This window comes from Schistocerca serialis, chromosome 5 (genome assembly GCF_023864345.2).
Source record: "Schistocerca serialis cubense isolate TAMUIC-IGC-003099 chromosome 5, iqSchSeri2.2, whole genome shotgun sequence".
Classification (NCBI taxonomy): Eukaryota; Metazoa; Arthropoda; class Insecta; order Orthoptera; family Acrididae; genus Schistocerca; species Schistocerca serialis.
The window spans coordinates 596,020,108-596,036,785 of NC_064642.1; the positions used below are offsets into that span (position 1 = coordinate 596,020,108).

At 43.6% G+C, this 16,678-nt stretch overlaps 1 protein-coding gene and 1 pseudogene across 1 annotated transcript in view; both read left to right on the forward strand.

Moving 5' to 3' along the window:
* The window catches only part of LOC126481468 (transmembrane protein 229B-like), a 180,137-nt gene that overhangs the window by 59,450 nt on the left and 104,009 nt on the right, over positions 1–16,678 (forward strand). The window lies entirely within an intron of this gene.
* On the forward strand, positions 4,903–5,021 carry LOC126482907 (5S ribosomal RNA; annotated as a pseudogene).

Genomic DNA, 16,678 nt, shown 5'->3' on the forward strand with positions numbered 1-16,678 from the left:
ATACGCTGGACAAATGGCTTCAAATGGTTCTGAGCACTATGGGACTTAGATCTGAGGTCATCAGTCCCATAGAACTTAGAACTACTTAAACCTAACTAACTTAAGGACATCACACACATCCATGCCCGAGGCAGGATTCGAACCTGCGACCGCAGCAGTCGCGCGGTTCCGGACTGAAGCGCCTAGAACCGCTCGTCCACCGCGGCTGGCATACGCTGGACACCCTAGGTTCATTTTTTGTAGCCCTCGATAGCTATTAATTGCCATCCATATTTCCCAATACAGATTTTGATTACATATAAACGATGCAGTACGTAAACACATGTGATTTACGAAGAGGTAAAATAAATACTATTCCTTAACGCACAAGTCCCATAACATCAGACGTCGACCCTGCGTGTCTGATGTGTAAAGTGGTGGTGGTGGTTAGTGTTTAACGTCCCGTCGACAACGAGGTCATTAGAGACGGAGCGCAAGCTCGGGTTAGGGAGGGATTGGGAAGGAAATCGGCCGTGCCCTTTCAAAGGAACCATCCCGGCATTTGTCTGAAACGATTTAGGGAAATCACGGAAAACCTAAATCAGGATGGCTGGAGACGGGATTGAACCGTCGTCCTCCCGAATGTGAGTCCAGTGTGCTAACCACTGCGCCACCTCGCTCGGTGATGTGTAAAGAGGAATCGTGTTGTAGGAAGGGGCCACTTGATTAGAAAAGTGCAAAACCCACCTCTGGGTGTCGTGAATATGCCGCTAATCTTGAAGAACATACTCTGAGACATGAAACTTAATGCTACACCGTGACATAAAATACATCCACTCTGTAATATTATCGTGGCACATTGATTCGAGTTATATGACACAGGCAACTGTTCAGTTATATGACCACATGGGACGCAGTTGGACATTTGTAATGTACCTGTCCTTTACTCTGTACTTGATAATAACCAAGAAGATCGAAACCGGTTGTGCTCCAGTGAAATAAAGGATTTCCCTGGGTACAGCCAATGATGTTCTTCCAGAAGGTTTTTTAGTATGTTCACTTACAGGTAAAATGCTGTTAGGAACCTAACATCGATCTGTTCGAATCACTCGAAGCTCCTACGAAGTAACTCGATAGTTCAACATATCGCATAAAGAAAGAAAAACCGCAAATCGATCTTGGTTCGTGACGTCACCTTCCGGTCAATAATATAGGTCTGTTACATATAATAATCTGAATACTTCTGGAAGGCAATGAAGGTACAGTGCTCGTTTGAGAATGTAACGCCAAATCAAGATTTGTTATTGATGATAAAATCGTCTGAGTCGTTAGACCGCGTCATACATATTCCTCTTCAAACTTCTTCACTGTTCGACGTTTCTATACGTCTGCTAGGATCTTCTTCAGGAGTCCATTGGATAGCTGAACACCGAAATAAAGTGTCGTGTTCGCATATAAAGCGCTATTCTCACGCACTTTTACTGGGAAATGGAGTTACTGGGTAGAAAAACTCCAGGCTGCTGTTGGCGGGCCGTCGTAATTGAGTAAATACTGAAAGCAGACACTGTGAGATAGGGGGAATGCAAAATACTATTTTTGTTGTGCCGCTTCGGTTGTTTTCCGGTAGCTGTTGAACGCTGCTTGCTCGCCGTGGCTGGGTGTTTACTTCCGCAAGAGCCGGTAGCCACGAAGGTGGAAGCCTGTAGCCGTCATCTCTGTTGAAACTGTACTTAAGTGCGATCAGAAAGTAACAAGAATTTTTGTTTTTCTTCAATAATCTTTATTTCTTCATTAATATCAACTTTGTTCCCTTCAAAGCAATTCCCCTCAGATGTACGAGTAATACGCTTGTGCCAGCACTTGTCCCAATCTTGTAAGCACTCCTGGAACTCACTTTTCGTTCTAGGGTTCATGTCCTTCAGTGGTGGAAAAACGACGTCCTTTCATGGTTCTCTTCAGTCTCTGGAATAGAAAGAAGTTGCAAGGGACCATGTCTGGCGAATACGGTGGCTGAGGCAACCTAACGAATTTGTTTTTGACCAAAAAATCACGAGCAAGCAATGAGGTGTGAATGGGAGCATTATCGTGATGTAATTTACACGAGTCGTTTTGCCACAAGTCTGGCTGTTTCCTCCTGATTGCTTCACGCAAACGGCGGGTAAGTTCCGGGTAGTATTCCTTATTAACCGTACGACCATAAGGCACGAAGTCATGATGCACTATCCCATTGTAATCGAAGAAAACAGCGAGAAGAACCTTCACATGTGATCAAACTTGTCGAATTTTTTTCGGTCTTGGCTCTTCAGGCAGTTTCCATTGGGACGACTGCGCTTGGCTTCAACGTAATAAACGTATAACCATGTCTCGTTACCTATTACAACCTTCTTTGGAAGTTCTGCATTGTTGTCGACTTTATTCAGCCATTCCTGAGCGATGTCTACGCTGTGTCTTTTTTTGGTCGTAATTGAACAATTTCTGAACGGACTTTGCTGCTACGAGTTTCATGTCCAAAACACCCGAAAAAATGGCTTGGCGTGAACCAGAGGTCATGCCGACATCCTCAGTCAACTCTGTAATGATGATTATTCGATTTTCCAGAACCAATTTCTTTTCAAAATGAAATTTTCACTCTACAACAGAGTGTGCGCTGATATGAAACTCCCTGGTAGATTAAAACTGTGCGCCCGAACTAGACTCGAACTCAGGACTTTTGCCTTTCGCGAGAAAGTGTTCTAATAATAATATTCAACCGAGCTACCCAAATAAGACTCACTACCTCTCCACATAGCTCTACTTCCGCCAGTATCTCGTCTTCTACCTTCCAGACTTGACAGAAGCTCTCCTGCGAACCTTGCACAACTAGCACTCCTGGAAGAACTGAAGCTCAATTAGTAGAGTAAAGGTCACGAGTTCGAGCCTCGGTGTGGACACAGTTTTAATCTGCCAGGAAGTTTCACCATTTTCTTTACTTTTTCCACATTGTCATCAGTAATTGATGTGCTAGGGCGTCCAGGACGGTCGTCATCTTCAACGTTTTCTTGACCTCCTTTGAAAAGGTTATGCCACTCGTACACTCCTGTCTTACTCATAGAAGATTCGCCAAAAGACCCGGTCAACATTTAGAATGAGGTGCTGCACTTTATTCCATTTTCAAGCAAACTTTAATGCAAATTCTTTCATCCATCTTTTCCGAAAGTAACCATTCAACAAGTACTCGGAAACACGTATAACCGTGGCCGACCTCAGTCTCCACTTCCACGGTTAAGTTGATTCTCGGATGAATGTTGTCCGAAAAACCGTGAAATTTGCGTAGCTCTTCCCTGTTGTGTGGTCATACAGCAAATGTGTCCTCCACACAGTGGAGCCAGAAAGGTGGTTCGAAATAGTTATCCTAAATGCTCAGAAGATTTTTACCATCAATCATGACGGCCACGGAAGCCTACGGACTTACATAACAATGCTTGACCTTGTGGCGCTGGAACAAGAGCAAGTGAAGTGTTCTGAAGAAAAAGGTTTCGAGCTCAAAGCAGCACGCATGCGGAGGTCAACCGGGAAAATTATCTTCCGCTCTCGTCCGCAGACCGGTTCCGCGGGATCGCTGAACTCAACGACAACCGAATCCTGTTCCGCAGAAACGCGTCTTGGTGACCACGCACGCAGTCTACTGTTGCGATCGGAGAACAGGACGCTGCTGCGTCGCTGCCCTGCCACAGGACAGGTATACGCGTTTCTCCGACTTATCGAGGCTCTCCCACGTTGTGATGTAATGCACTGGGCCCGTAGCTGCCACCTGCATCGTCTCAGGATCGGCTTCGAAGAATTTACTGAGGTTGTGGACGCAGTGAAATAAGGTAAGCTCAGGAGCCACTTACCTAACACAACACCGTTTAACACTGCCTCTATCACTGATAATGTCTGCAATTCGGCAAGACAGAAAATCCTCAAATTTTTATATTCAGCTTAAGCCAAACAATGACGGTCTCATCCCATATAGTTATAAAATTTTCTGAGATGTTGCTTGCTAAGATTCGCCTCCTGTCCCAAATAGCACCAGGCATTTTCAATGATCGGGTGATTTAGTGGGCCAGTTGAGTTTCTGTGCAGCGCCTGAGTGTCTGTCAAACAAAACACATATGCATGCAGCTCTGTGAACAGATCTGTTCTCATCTTGGAAGACAGGATTTCCGCAACATACTCATCACGAAGACGTAAAGGAGAGGGCATCACTTGGCCAGTGAGACTGTAGAAATAAACATCGAAGTTTCATATCAGCGCACACTCCGCTGCAGAGTGAAAAGCTCATTCTGGAAACATCCCCCAGGCAGTGACTAAGCCATGTCTCCGCAATATCCTTTCTTTCAGGAGTGCTAGTTCTGATGGTTCGCAGAAGAGCTTCTGTAAAGTTTGGAAGGTAGGAGACGAGGTACTGGCAGAAGTAAATCTGTGAGGACGGGGCGTGAGTCGTGCTTGGGTAGCTCAGTTAGTAGAGCACTTGCCCGCGAAAGGCTAAGGTCCCGAGTTCGAGTCTCGGTCCGGCACACATTTTTAATCTGCCAGGAAGTTTCATATCAGCGCACACTCCGCTGCAGAGTAAAAATCTCATTCTGGATCGAAGTTCATGTTTACGATTACTTCAGTGGGTCCGAGTACGCAAAATAATCACATACTCACCTCCGGTCTGAAGTACACCCTCCATGCCTTGCAGGTTTAATACTTCATTTGGAAAGAGGCAAAATCGCGACTCTTTGGATGCCTCTAATCAGCTACTCACCAGTCCGGAGCGGTTTGTCCAATAGAAGATATACAGCCTTGTCTGCCACTGTGAGCAATGGGCTTTGGAAAATATCCGACTCAAAATGTCCATTGCATACAGTTCCCTTCGCAATTTTCGCTCGGAAAATTACAGAACAATATCCCTAACAAACCAACGGCATTGCCGTAGTGATAACACCGGTTCCCGTCAGATCACCGAAGTTAAGCGCTGTCGGGCTTGGCTAGCACTTGGATAGGTCACCGACCGGGTCTACCGGGGGCTGTTGGCAAGTGGGGTGCACTCAGCCCTTGTGAAGCCAATAGAGGAGCTACTTGACTGAGAAGTAGCGGCACCGGTCACAAAAACTAACAACGGCCCGGAGAGCGGTATGCTGACCACATGCCCCTCTGTATCCGCATCCGGTGACGCCTAAGGGCGAGTATGAGACGGCGGCCGGTCGGTACCGCTGGGTCTCCAAGGCTGTTAGGAGGGTGTTTGTGTTTGTTTTTTAATATCCCTTACAAAGGTTTGTTGCAGAATCCTTGAACATATTCTCAGTTCGAATATAATAAATTTTCTTGAGACGGAGCAGCTTCTGTCCACGAATCAGTATGGTTTTAGAAAGCATTGCTACTGCGAAATTCAGTTCGTCTTTTTCCCACATTGTACACTGCGAACTATGGATGAAGGGCAATAGGCAGATTCCATATTTCTAGATTTCCGGAAATCGTTTGACATGGTGCCCTACTGCATGCTGTTGAAGAAGATACGAGCATATGAACTAGATTCACAGATACATGAGTGGCTCGAAGACCTCTTAAGTTATAGAACCCCTTATGTTGATCTCGACGGTGAGTCTTCATCAGAAAGAACGGTATCGTCAGGACCGCGCCAGGGAAGTGCGATAGGACTCCTATTATTCTCTATATACTCGTACATAAATGATTTGTCGGACAGAGTGGCCAACAATCTGCGATTGTTCCCTGATGGTGCTGCAGTGTACAGTAAGGCGTCGAAGTTGAGTGACTTTAGGATGACACAAGATGATTCACACAAAATTTCTTATTGGTGTGATGAATGGCAGCTAGCTCTCAATGTAGAAAAACGTAAGTTAATGCGGATGAGTAGGAAAAATAAAGCCATTATGTTCAGATGTAGCATTTCTAGTGTCCTGCCTGACACGGTCACGTTGTGGAAATATCTGGGCGTAACGATGCAAAGCGATGTGAAATGGAACGAGCATGAGAGAGTTGTGATAGGAAAGGTGAACGGTCGACTTCGGTTTATTGAGAGAATTGTAGGAAAGCGTGATTCATCTGTAAAGAAGACCGCATATAGGACGCTAGTGCGACCTCTTCTTGAGTACTGCTGGAGTCTTTGGGATCGTACGAGGTCAGATTAAAGGAAGAGATCGAAGCAATTCAGAGGCGGGCTGGTAGGTTCGAACAACTCGCAAGTGTTACGGAGACGCTTCGGGAAGTCAAACGGAAATACCTGGAGGGAAGGCGACGTTCTTTATGAGGAATGCTATTGAGAAAATTTAGAGAACCGGCATTTGAAGCGTCCAACACACATCGCGGATAAGGACCACGAAGATAAGATACGGGAAATTAGGACTCATACGGAGGCATGCAGACAGATGCTTTTCCCTCGTTCTGTTTGCGAGTGGAACAGGAAAGGAAATGACTAGTAGTGGTGCGGGGTATCCTCCGCCATGCGCTTAATGTGGATTGTGGAGTATCGCTGTAGATGTAGCTGTAGATGCATTCAGTAACGACGCATTTCCTGTCGGGTTTCAGCACCAACTGTCACTGACAGGGTGTCTCATTCGCCTCCGGTCACCTTCAGCTATGATCTTTTTACTTCACACGGTTCTTGTGCCAAGTTATATGGCTTTGAGTGGTACACCATTCCTCGCAGGCACGTTGAACAGTCTCCACTGACACACCAAGAAGCCAGGCAACTTCATTCGTGTTAACTTTCTGGGCACATCCTGACACTCCGTCACGTGTCTTAGTCGACCCATCTTACTCGAGGCCCACGAGAAAGACGCCGTGGCGCGTACACCACAGCGCGTATCATTTCAGGTCTTACAAATATCAGCAGCCGTCTCCAGGTGGCGAGAGGATAATTATTTCAGACGAGTTTAATAATTCTTGACTGTGCGTTTTAACGCATGCAGGCTCTCGATAGCACACGGCAAAGTTAAGACCTTTAGTGGGTGTCTTTTCAATTACATATTGATTTCCTGAGGGCCCTACACGGAGACGAGCATTCGCAAAGTGTGGCGGACAAGCCGACTAGTGTGACGTCACATGTTCGATGCGGGACCCTAATTCTCTTCGGTCCCGATCTTACTGCGCTGACTTGTAGAACCGACTGGCAGACTCACGCCGTTTCACTGCTATGACTTAATCAGCGGCGGATGGTCACATGACTGCCTTATACCAGCTGAAACCATTTACAATGCTCTAAAGCGACTTACTAGTATTTTGTACAGTGACTATGGTGCCTTTCGAATTTGTTCTCTTTTACACAAGTAAGAAACAGCAATCTCAATGTAGCTGTTTTCAAGCCGTTGCCTTCATTTTCTATTGTGACACTGATAGGATTATTAGAGTCTTGTGGCCTTACAAGCTTGATATCAAGTAGGAAAATAATAACAAGTTTGTTTGTGTGGCCATCCTCCGCAGCAAGCATATAAATACTTATTTGGAAATAAACTGCCTTTTTCTGCTGCTAGTTACTTTATTTATCCCATACACGTTTCGCCTTCTCCTGTTCTAAGGCATCATAAGTGTGATCTATAACGATACAGTTTTGTTAGTTTTAGATTATTAAACAGTTAAAAGAAAACACTCATCGGCTCTCTCCCCCTCTTTCCCTCACTCATCCACACACACTGTATAAACATCGTAAGTAGAAGTTAGTCTCGAACATATACTTCGTTAGGTTTGCAACAAATAGGTAAACATACAAAAATGATGAAACACGTAATGGAGTCGCAATATTTACGTTGTGAAAAACAGTGTACGACGAAATAATTGTATCGAGTGACAAAAGAACAATAGTCCACCACAAAAAAGGGTGAGAAACATGGTGAACAGTGTGTGGAAGGCGAGAACACAAATATGTGATTATATGGGAGTGATAAAAGTGGTAGTGCGACCTCCAGACCAGATGTGAGGAAACGCAGATAAGCAAATCGTAAGTAATTACTTTTTTTACAAGAAAGTCGCCAAGTGAAGTGTTTAATAATCTAAAACTAACAAAACTGTATCGTTACAGATCCCACTGATGATGCCTTAGAACAGGAGAAGGCGAAACGCGTATGGGATAAATAAAGTAACTGGCAGCAGGAAAAGGCAGTTTATTTCCAAATAAGTATTTCCAAATAAGGAAAATAATTAATTGCCTCCGAATGCAAATAAATGCTCATCATTTTATTATATAATCGATTTCAATGCTCCTACGACCCATCAGTGCTGGTCTCATACAGTAGATCATTATTTCGGAACCGCAGTACTGTTAATTCCTTAACGACTCTGAAGCTTTCATCATTGGTGAGAATCGCGTCTCCCAAAGAGTAAGTATAGAAGTGCAGAGCGAAAGCGCTGATTGCAACTATGAGCTATATTGTTGGTGTTCTAAAACCCATATAAGAAGCATGATCAGCGCTAAACTGTCAGCCTCGATAATTTAGATAATTATCATCTCTTAGTTCATTAACCTACTAAACTTTTACCATGATATATATAGGATGTCAAAAATTACACTCTGAACACCGCGAACTGGTATAAATTATGTCAATTTATTGTACGTCATCTTGTCGTACAGTAATAGAGTCTCATTTAGCATGTGAGGACATGATAAACACTGCCCAGTCTCATTAATGTGACCACGTGTCATAAGCCTTAAGAACCCCTTTTCAGCGCGGGCTGCTGAAGACGTGCAGGAAGAGGGTCCGTGAGTTTCAGAGATGTGGAGCCGCGCAGACTCCAATGCCGCGGCCAGAAGTGCTAGGCTTCACGATTGAGGATCCATGGCGCCTACAGTCCGAACGAGGCGGTCCCACAGTTCTCGATTGGGTTTAAATACGGGGAGTTTGGGAGCCAGGGGAGTACGATAAACTCACCCTGGTGCTCTTCGAACCACGCACGTACACTGCAAGCTGTGTGACACGGCGTACTGTCCTGCTGCTAGATGCCATCGACGAAAAACAAGCTGCATGTGGAGGTCAACATGGACAGACACATACTTGTTTTGATCCATTGTGCCTCCTAGAATGAAGATACCACTGAGAGAAAGCCACGAAAACATTGCACAGACCAGCACGCTCCCTCTTCAGGCTTGAACTCTTTTGACGATCCAACGACCAGCTGCCCGATGGAGTATGAAACGTAATTTATCTGGATAAGCCACCTGTCGTCATTCAGTGGACGTCCATGTGCGGTATCGGCATGCAAATTCCAGCCTTAGTCAGCGTCAGTGCCTGAACCGAACACCTGCTACGACGTCCCATGCGCAGCAATGTTCGCTGAACGGTTGTTCAGCAGATAGTATTGGTAGCCCCTTGGTACGTCTGGCCGGTCAGTTGCACATTTATTCGCCCGTACACATCTCCGCAGCTGTTGTTCATCCCTGTCTTCTAGGGCCCGTGGTGCACTCCCTGTTGGCTTTGGATAGAGCCATTTTGCATGTACGTTATACTTCCATGACGGCGGCATGCGAACAGTTTACAAACTCACCCGTTTGGAAATGCTCCCACCCTTGGCACGAAACCCAATGATCACGCCCTTTTGGATGTCAGATGGTAATGGAAATGAGCGTTTGGCGCCATTGGCCGGGAGGCCTCTTACGGGGCAGGTCCGGTCGCCTTGTTGCAGGTCTTATTACATTCGACGCCACATTGGGCGACCTGCGCGCCGGATGGGGATGAAATGACGATGAAGACAACACGCCACCCAGTCCCTGAGCGGAGAAAATCCCCGACCCAGTCGGGAATCGAACCCGGGCCCATAGGACGGCAATCCGTCACGCTGACCACTGAGCTATCGGGGCGGACTGGATGTCAGATAAATCGCTGCGTTTCCGCTATGCGACAACAACTACACAATTTCGCCGTCCTCCCTCTTCACGCTTTATGTACCCTCAGCTGCTAGTGCTGCCACCTGCGGCCTGTGAGTGGTAATTGCATGTTGACTTCGAGCACAGGCGGTGGTCACATTAATGTGACTCGACTGTGTACACTTCACTGAGATGCGAGCGACAAAGTCTTAAAAAATTGGAAATCAACATGGAACGAGGCTAAACGTAAAATAGGCGAAAGTAATGAGCATTAGGAAACGTGAATGTTCCGCCACTATATCACTAGAAGTTAATACCTAGTAACAACTAAAAACTTCTAGATACTTAGCAAAACTGCTCACGTGAGATGTGGAGGAAATAAGAAGTAGAATGCTTTGGAGGAGGACGAGATTTGTGTTTTACGTCCCGTCGACAACGAGGTCGTTAGAGACGGAGCACAAGCTCGGGTTAGAGAAGGATGGAGAAGGAAATCGGCCGTGCCCTTTGAAAGGAACCATCCCAGCATTTGCTTGAAATGATTTAGGGAAATCACGGAAAACCTAAATCTGGATGGCCGGAGACGGGTTTGAACCGTCGTCCTCCAGAATGCGAGTCCAGAATGCTTTGGGTTAAAGAGCTTACGAAAAGGTGAAATGTTTATCGCCACAATTTTTTTGCAGTATTATGTAGCAGCTAATCATGGACAGTCGATAAGAAACGGGAAAAATACTTACTTTGCTTTGAAGTTTTGTCTCAGAGATAAACACTAAAAGTGAAATTAACCGACAAAAAGCACTTCTAAAGAAAGGAGAATAAAATTTCTAGTGTAGATGATAAAAATGAGGAAAACGTATTGGGTGGGACATATCTTGAGAAAGTGTTTGCAACGAGTAGTCATCGAAGGAAGTATAGCAGAGAGGGAAGGCAGCGGAGAAAGAAGATTTGGGACGCTGAATGACGTTCAAAACGGACGAAGCAGCGGCAGATTAACGACGAGGTCCAGGTCAGAGGAAAGGACAGACGATTCAGTCGATATCTGAGCTGTCGTAAGACGGATGTACCGAAGAAGAAAGAGTTGATTTACCGGCTTCTCGAAGTCTAAGGGCTTCCGCAACGTTATCAGCTGCAAGCTAGGACCTGACTGTGGACCAACGTGCTTTGAATGTAGTCCACACTCACAATTTTCTCGATCCAGTATTTTACCAGCGTGCAGATTTCATACCCCGAGTGCAGTCCTGGAAGTCTACAAAAACGTCTTTAGACTAAAAACTCCTTTCAGCTACACTTTTCTTTATATCTAGGGATAGGTACAAGGCAGGGTCGTGTGGCAAACGTGACTATATGTTAAACATTTCAACAATTCATATGATAATCTCCCTCCAAACCATCTTTCTAGCAGGTTGATTTCACTGTTTAAAGATGATTTTTTTCTTTTGTAAACAAGAGCTCTTGCATCAGTTTGGTTTGGTAATTGTTTTATCCTTCGCAAGATCATCAGTAAGAAAAATTCATTCAGTACCTCAAGAAAAACATATCATACCCTTTTCGGCAGATGATATCTACTTGGCTTTTGTTTTTTGGCTTCCAGCAACTGCTTTCCGGCTTGACGCAGCTGTCCCATGTCTCACTCACAGTTACGACATGCTGCACTTTTTTTTATATAAAAGTCCAAGACTGCTGAGGATTTCGTTTCCTCGTTTGTTTTCGTTCAGCATTCGACAAATGCGGCACCCATTTTGCTTATGCTTTTCATAGCTAATTCTCCGCGAGCATTTTATACGTTTATTGTTAATATTCCTTTACATTTAGCACCTAAAGTAAAAATGAGAGAGCCGCACTTCAAAGAAATGAGTAATAATCGTGATCTTCACCTTTTTGCCATTCACCGCGTTAAATGTTTAAATCATGTAGTTCTTGTTCAAAATCTCACTGGACAGTCGCCTTCTCTCTCCTGCCAATCTTCCTCATGTGACATTGCCTTTCGTAAGAGCTGTGAAAACTTGTGAAGTTGTTTAGTGTTCTGTTGTGAGACATAATCTCGAAAACCGTTAAAAAACCGCGACAAATTGATTTTTCTTAACGGTGTACTAGTTTTGCCATATATTATTGCACCGTTGTTATATAGGTCCTTAAGATGAACATCAACAAAAGTAAAACAAGGCTAACAGTATGTACTCGAATTAAATCATGCGATGCAGAGGCAACTGAATTATGAAATGAGATACTAAAAACAGCAGATGATCTTTGCCTTTTAGGCAGCAAAATAAGTGATGATATCCGAAGTAGAGAAGACATAAAAAAACCAGAAATGTCACTTTTTTTCGAAACTGAGTTACTGGTATAGTTAGATTCAGGCTATCATACGCATCTGTTGAGAGGCTAAAACTGGAGAAAAGACAAGAGAGTCCAGTGATATTAGAATTGGAAGTTTTACTTTAAGGGGAAAGAATCAGGTAAATTAGTTTTACTTCGGAAAGAAGCAGGCAGGTCAGTGATGACTCATCCGGTCACGAGAAGCAGAGCAAACGCAATTCCTACGCAGTCTCTTCCCTAAGTAAATGGGAGGAGAGGAAAAACAAAAAGAAGGTGGCTATCCGCAAAGACTTTGCAAAAAACGTGTCCCTGCCAAATAGGTGACCAATTACACTTACTTTATGCAGCGACTTTCGATGTATTCGTTCAGTATCCATGTTCTTCAACCAGGCAAAAAAAAAAAAAAAAAAAAAAATGCTTAGCTTGACTGAATTGCGAAAAAGGGCGCAAATGAAGTGACGCCATTTTTTTCCACTTTATCACTCATGCCTTGGGTGAGGACATAGTGTCCAAGGAGGAATGGTCAATATTCAGGCATACGACAGGAACGATCACTCTAAATAAAAAAGTCTATCAAACATGGGCTTTAATATGCATACCTTAAGAACTATGAGCACTTTTTCCTTAGAAGAGACGTGTTTCACGTAGCGAAGACGAACAAGTGTTCACAGATCTTAAGGTATACACTTTAAAGCCACTGTTTACCAGACAATTTTTTCTTGATTTGATCCATACTCCTTCCTGCCAAAATATAGAAAGCAAAGAGCTTGCAGTAGAAGAGATTTGTTTCACCGTATCGAAGATGAGGTGATGCTCATAGCTCTTAAGGTATGTGTTTTAGAGCCTATGTATACCAGAATTGTTTACTGTCATACCCCTGAATACTGACCATTCCTCCTGAATCATCCTCTATATCTTGTGATTCTGCTGATGGTGAAAATAAAAATGTTCCCATCATTCATTATGTTGCTCTGAATCAAATTAGTGGCCTGAAACAAGATAAATATTACTTTCCCTGTGCATGGTCATTCGTATTTAAACTGCGATAAAAATGTTGGATTGTGGAAAGCAAAGGCGCTGATGACAACACCTGAAGATTTCAGGGAAATGATCGAAGGATCCATATGTAAGCCATCTCCTTTGACTGTGGTCAGTGGTAATCAAGAAATGTAAAACATTTCTGTACTCAAAGTGCCCTGCAGAATAGCCTTTCAAAACTCATCCTATTGAGATTATATCATCTAAAACTAACCATTGCCGAACGCTGAAAGTCAAATGACTTATTACAGAAGAATGTAAACTGGCATCATAAGGACACCATGACAATGTCAACCAACGGACGGGCTGTTTGAGCTGCCTATAAACTTAACTCCACCCGAACACGTCATGAAGGCCAAACGGAGCGACCAACCGCCGTGTCTTCCTCAGCCCGAAGGCGTCACTGAATGCGGATATGGAAAGACCGGTACGGCCACAGGTTCGAATCCTGCCTCAGGCATGGATGTGTGTGATGTGCTTAGGTTAGTTAGGTTTAAGTAGTTCTAAGTTCTAGGGGACTGATGACCTCAGATGTTAAGTCCCATAGTGCTCAGAGCCATTTTTTGAACTTCAGAATTTCATACTTGTCCAGTGCACAACAGCTTTGCAGCTACCTTCTGCTCGGTGTAATTTAACTCGAACAATGCTGTTCTTTATTCCAGAACTCCTTCCATTTTCAGACTAAGATATAAAGATTTGCAAAGCCTGAGTTTTTCCCTCCTGGTGCTGTAAAGTTCTTCAGTCAGCTGCCCCATGGCTAAATATTCGTGATACGAGTAGTACCACTGTAGTTTCACAACCAAAAAATTCGGTTAGTCGTGGTTATTATAAAATCATTACCGCTGTTCCGCTTGAAGTATCCGTTTCTTTCCCTTTACAAAGTGACGTTTGGCTGTGTTTTGGGAAGTTAATTCGTTCTGGGACCACTCCGACTGCCAATAACGCTATTTCAACATTTTATCCACCAAATAAGTTTAATTTATGAAATAAAAATATTGTATGTTCTTATATATTGATGTAATAACAATTGAAACATTAAAATCGCTCTTTCTAGGGTTTCATAAAAATTGGGTTACCCGGTTTTTTGTCCTGACCCTTCAAGTGAAGACTGACTACAACAAAACAAGAATTATTGAAAAAAGTAATTTGTTAACATCTAATATAAACTTAAGTGTTAAGAATTATTTTCTGAAGATATTTGTCTGGAATGCAGCCTTGCACAGAAGTGAAACTTACCGATAAGCATTTCAGACAGGAAGCAAACAGAAGAATACTGAAGATTAGATGGGTAGACCAAATAATTAATGACGGGGTACTGAATGTAACTTGAGAAAAGAATGGCACAACTAAACTTAAAGAAGAGCTCAACTGATACGACACATCCTGAGATACTAATGAACAGTCAGTTTAGTAATGGACGAAAGAGTCGGTGGTAAAAAGTGTAGAGAGAGAGAGACCTAGCCATGAATGCAGTAAGCTGGTTTAAATGCTTGTAGGTTGCATCAGTTATTCATAGACGAAGAGACTTGCTTAGGGTAGGCAAACGTGGAGAGATACATCAAGCCAGTCTTCAGATAGAAGACCAGAACAATAACGTACTTCGTACAAAGTGGAATTTCATGTTACACTGTTCGACTGCGGTGTGTCGTTTTTATGAATCATAGATGGAGAGAATATGGCATTTTGTTGTTCGGTTGTTACGTTACTTTATTGCCACAATTAATTTAACCCTCACCTAGCGTGAAACCTAGCGACGAGGCAGGCAGGGTACTTCTTATCAGTTGGTAAAGCGACGTGCAAGCTGCGAGCTGCTAGCTGCAGAAGTATACATAGCGCAGTGTTTACTTCCGTGTTAAACTTACTGCGAAGTATGCAGCTCCGACTAGGGACTTGGCACAGCGGCTGAAACGCTGAACTCGTGTACCACTTAATGATGAAGCCATTATAATGTATATAATGTATGTTTATAGAACTCAGAAGGTAAGAATTTTACGTCCTGTTGATAAAGAAGCCACTACATATGAAGCGTTAACTTATAGGAGCAATGACGAGAAAACAAATCAAAGACAGCCATGTTTAAGAAACAGTTCCAGCGTTCACCTTGTGATGTTTCAGTATCTTCACACATCTTTTACAGCAATTTTAATATTATTTACACGTCTTATGAGCAGTGATACACAGTTCTGGGTTATGCCACATTTGGCAAATGAAGCTACGAATAAAAGGAACCTTCGAATAACATTGAGGAACGGTGGATTGACAGTGTTAAACGCTGCTTGCGCTGGAGTCGTACGTTCGATCGAATCCGGTCAGTACTGTGGAGTTTGTTACAAGCAGTCGTAATACACTACGTGATCAAAAGTATCCCGACATCTGGCTGAAAATGACTTACACCAGGGGCGGGCAGGAATCCTGCACGTGTGCGGTGCACTTGTACGCGTGCAGTTAACAGGTGTTCCGCGTGCACACAGGGGCAAGCTGGCCACCCGCTTCGCTCCCCTCCCCACCATACCGTCTCTCCACTCCTTCCTCTGTAATGCGGTTTGTTTCCTAGCTTGCTTTACTGAATGAAGGAATAAGGTTAGTAGGAGTGCTTGAAAGAAATCATGGTTTGAAAGAGTGTCTTTTACCTACGACACGTTTTATTTAATTATCACAGGTGGGGTTTACAATGCGTTTGATGTCTGGAACAAAATTTCTACATACAGACAAACGCAAACAGTTACGTAAATTTCCATCACTGATGTTTGCTCTGAACCGAGACATTAATTTTCATAACAGAAAAAAATCTCTCACGAACGTATGTCGAGCCAAACACTGACAATATCTTCGCGGCTTCACGATGGAGACGAGGAAACTCTTGCTGTGGAAAGTCGTGATAAAAGTCTATTACACGTCTTGGCAAAAGGAACTTGTCTCTCAGACGTGAATTACACTGTAGATCTATTAATTCCATTTGCAAATTGGGATGAATATCATCTACAGAAACAGCAAATGGTCTCGAGAACCATTCAAATGCTTGGGATAAATATGATATATCCCCAAATTGCTTGAGAAATTCCTCTTTTATTGCACTAAGTACGGAAACATATTCTTTGCAATTCTGTTCTCGCACAGTAGACAGAGTAGGGAAATGGACTGTGTTCCCTGATGAGTGCTGTCTTTCCCACAGATGAAGCTTGCTAGTGAAAGCTTGCACCTTTTCAGCCATTTCACAAATTAGCTGATTTTCTCCTTGTAAACTTGTGTTCAGTGCATTCATGTGTCCGGTAATGTCCACTTAAAATGCAAGGGCAGCAACCCACTCTGTATCTTCTAACTTGGAGTCGTACCTTCCTTTGTCCTTTAAGAACTGATTTATTGGTATTCTCAGCTCAAAAAATCTTTTGAGTACATTACCGCGGCTAAGCCAGCGGACTTCACTGTGGTAAGGTATGTCACCGTACTCTTCCCCAATTTCAGCTAAGTATGTGTGAAGCTTTCTATGTGTAAGCCCGTGGCATCTCAAATAATCAACTGCCCGAATAA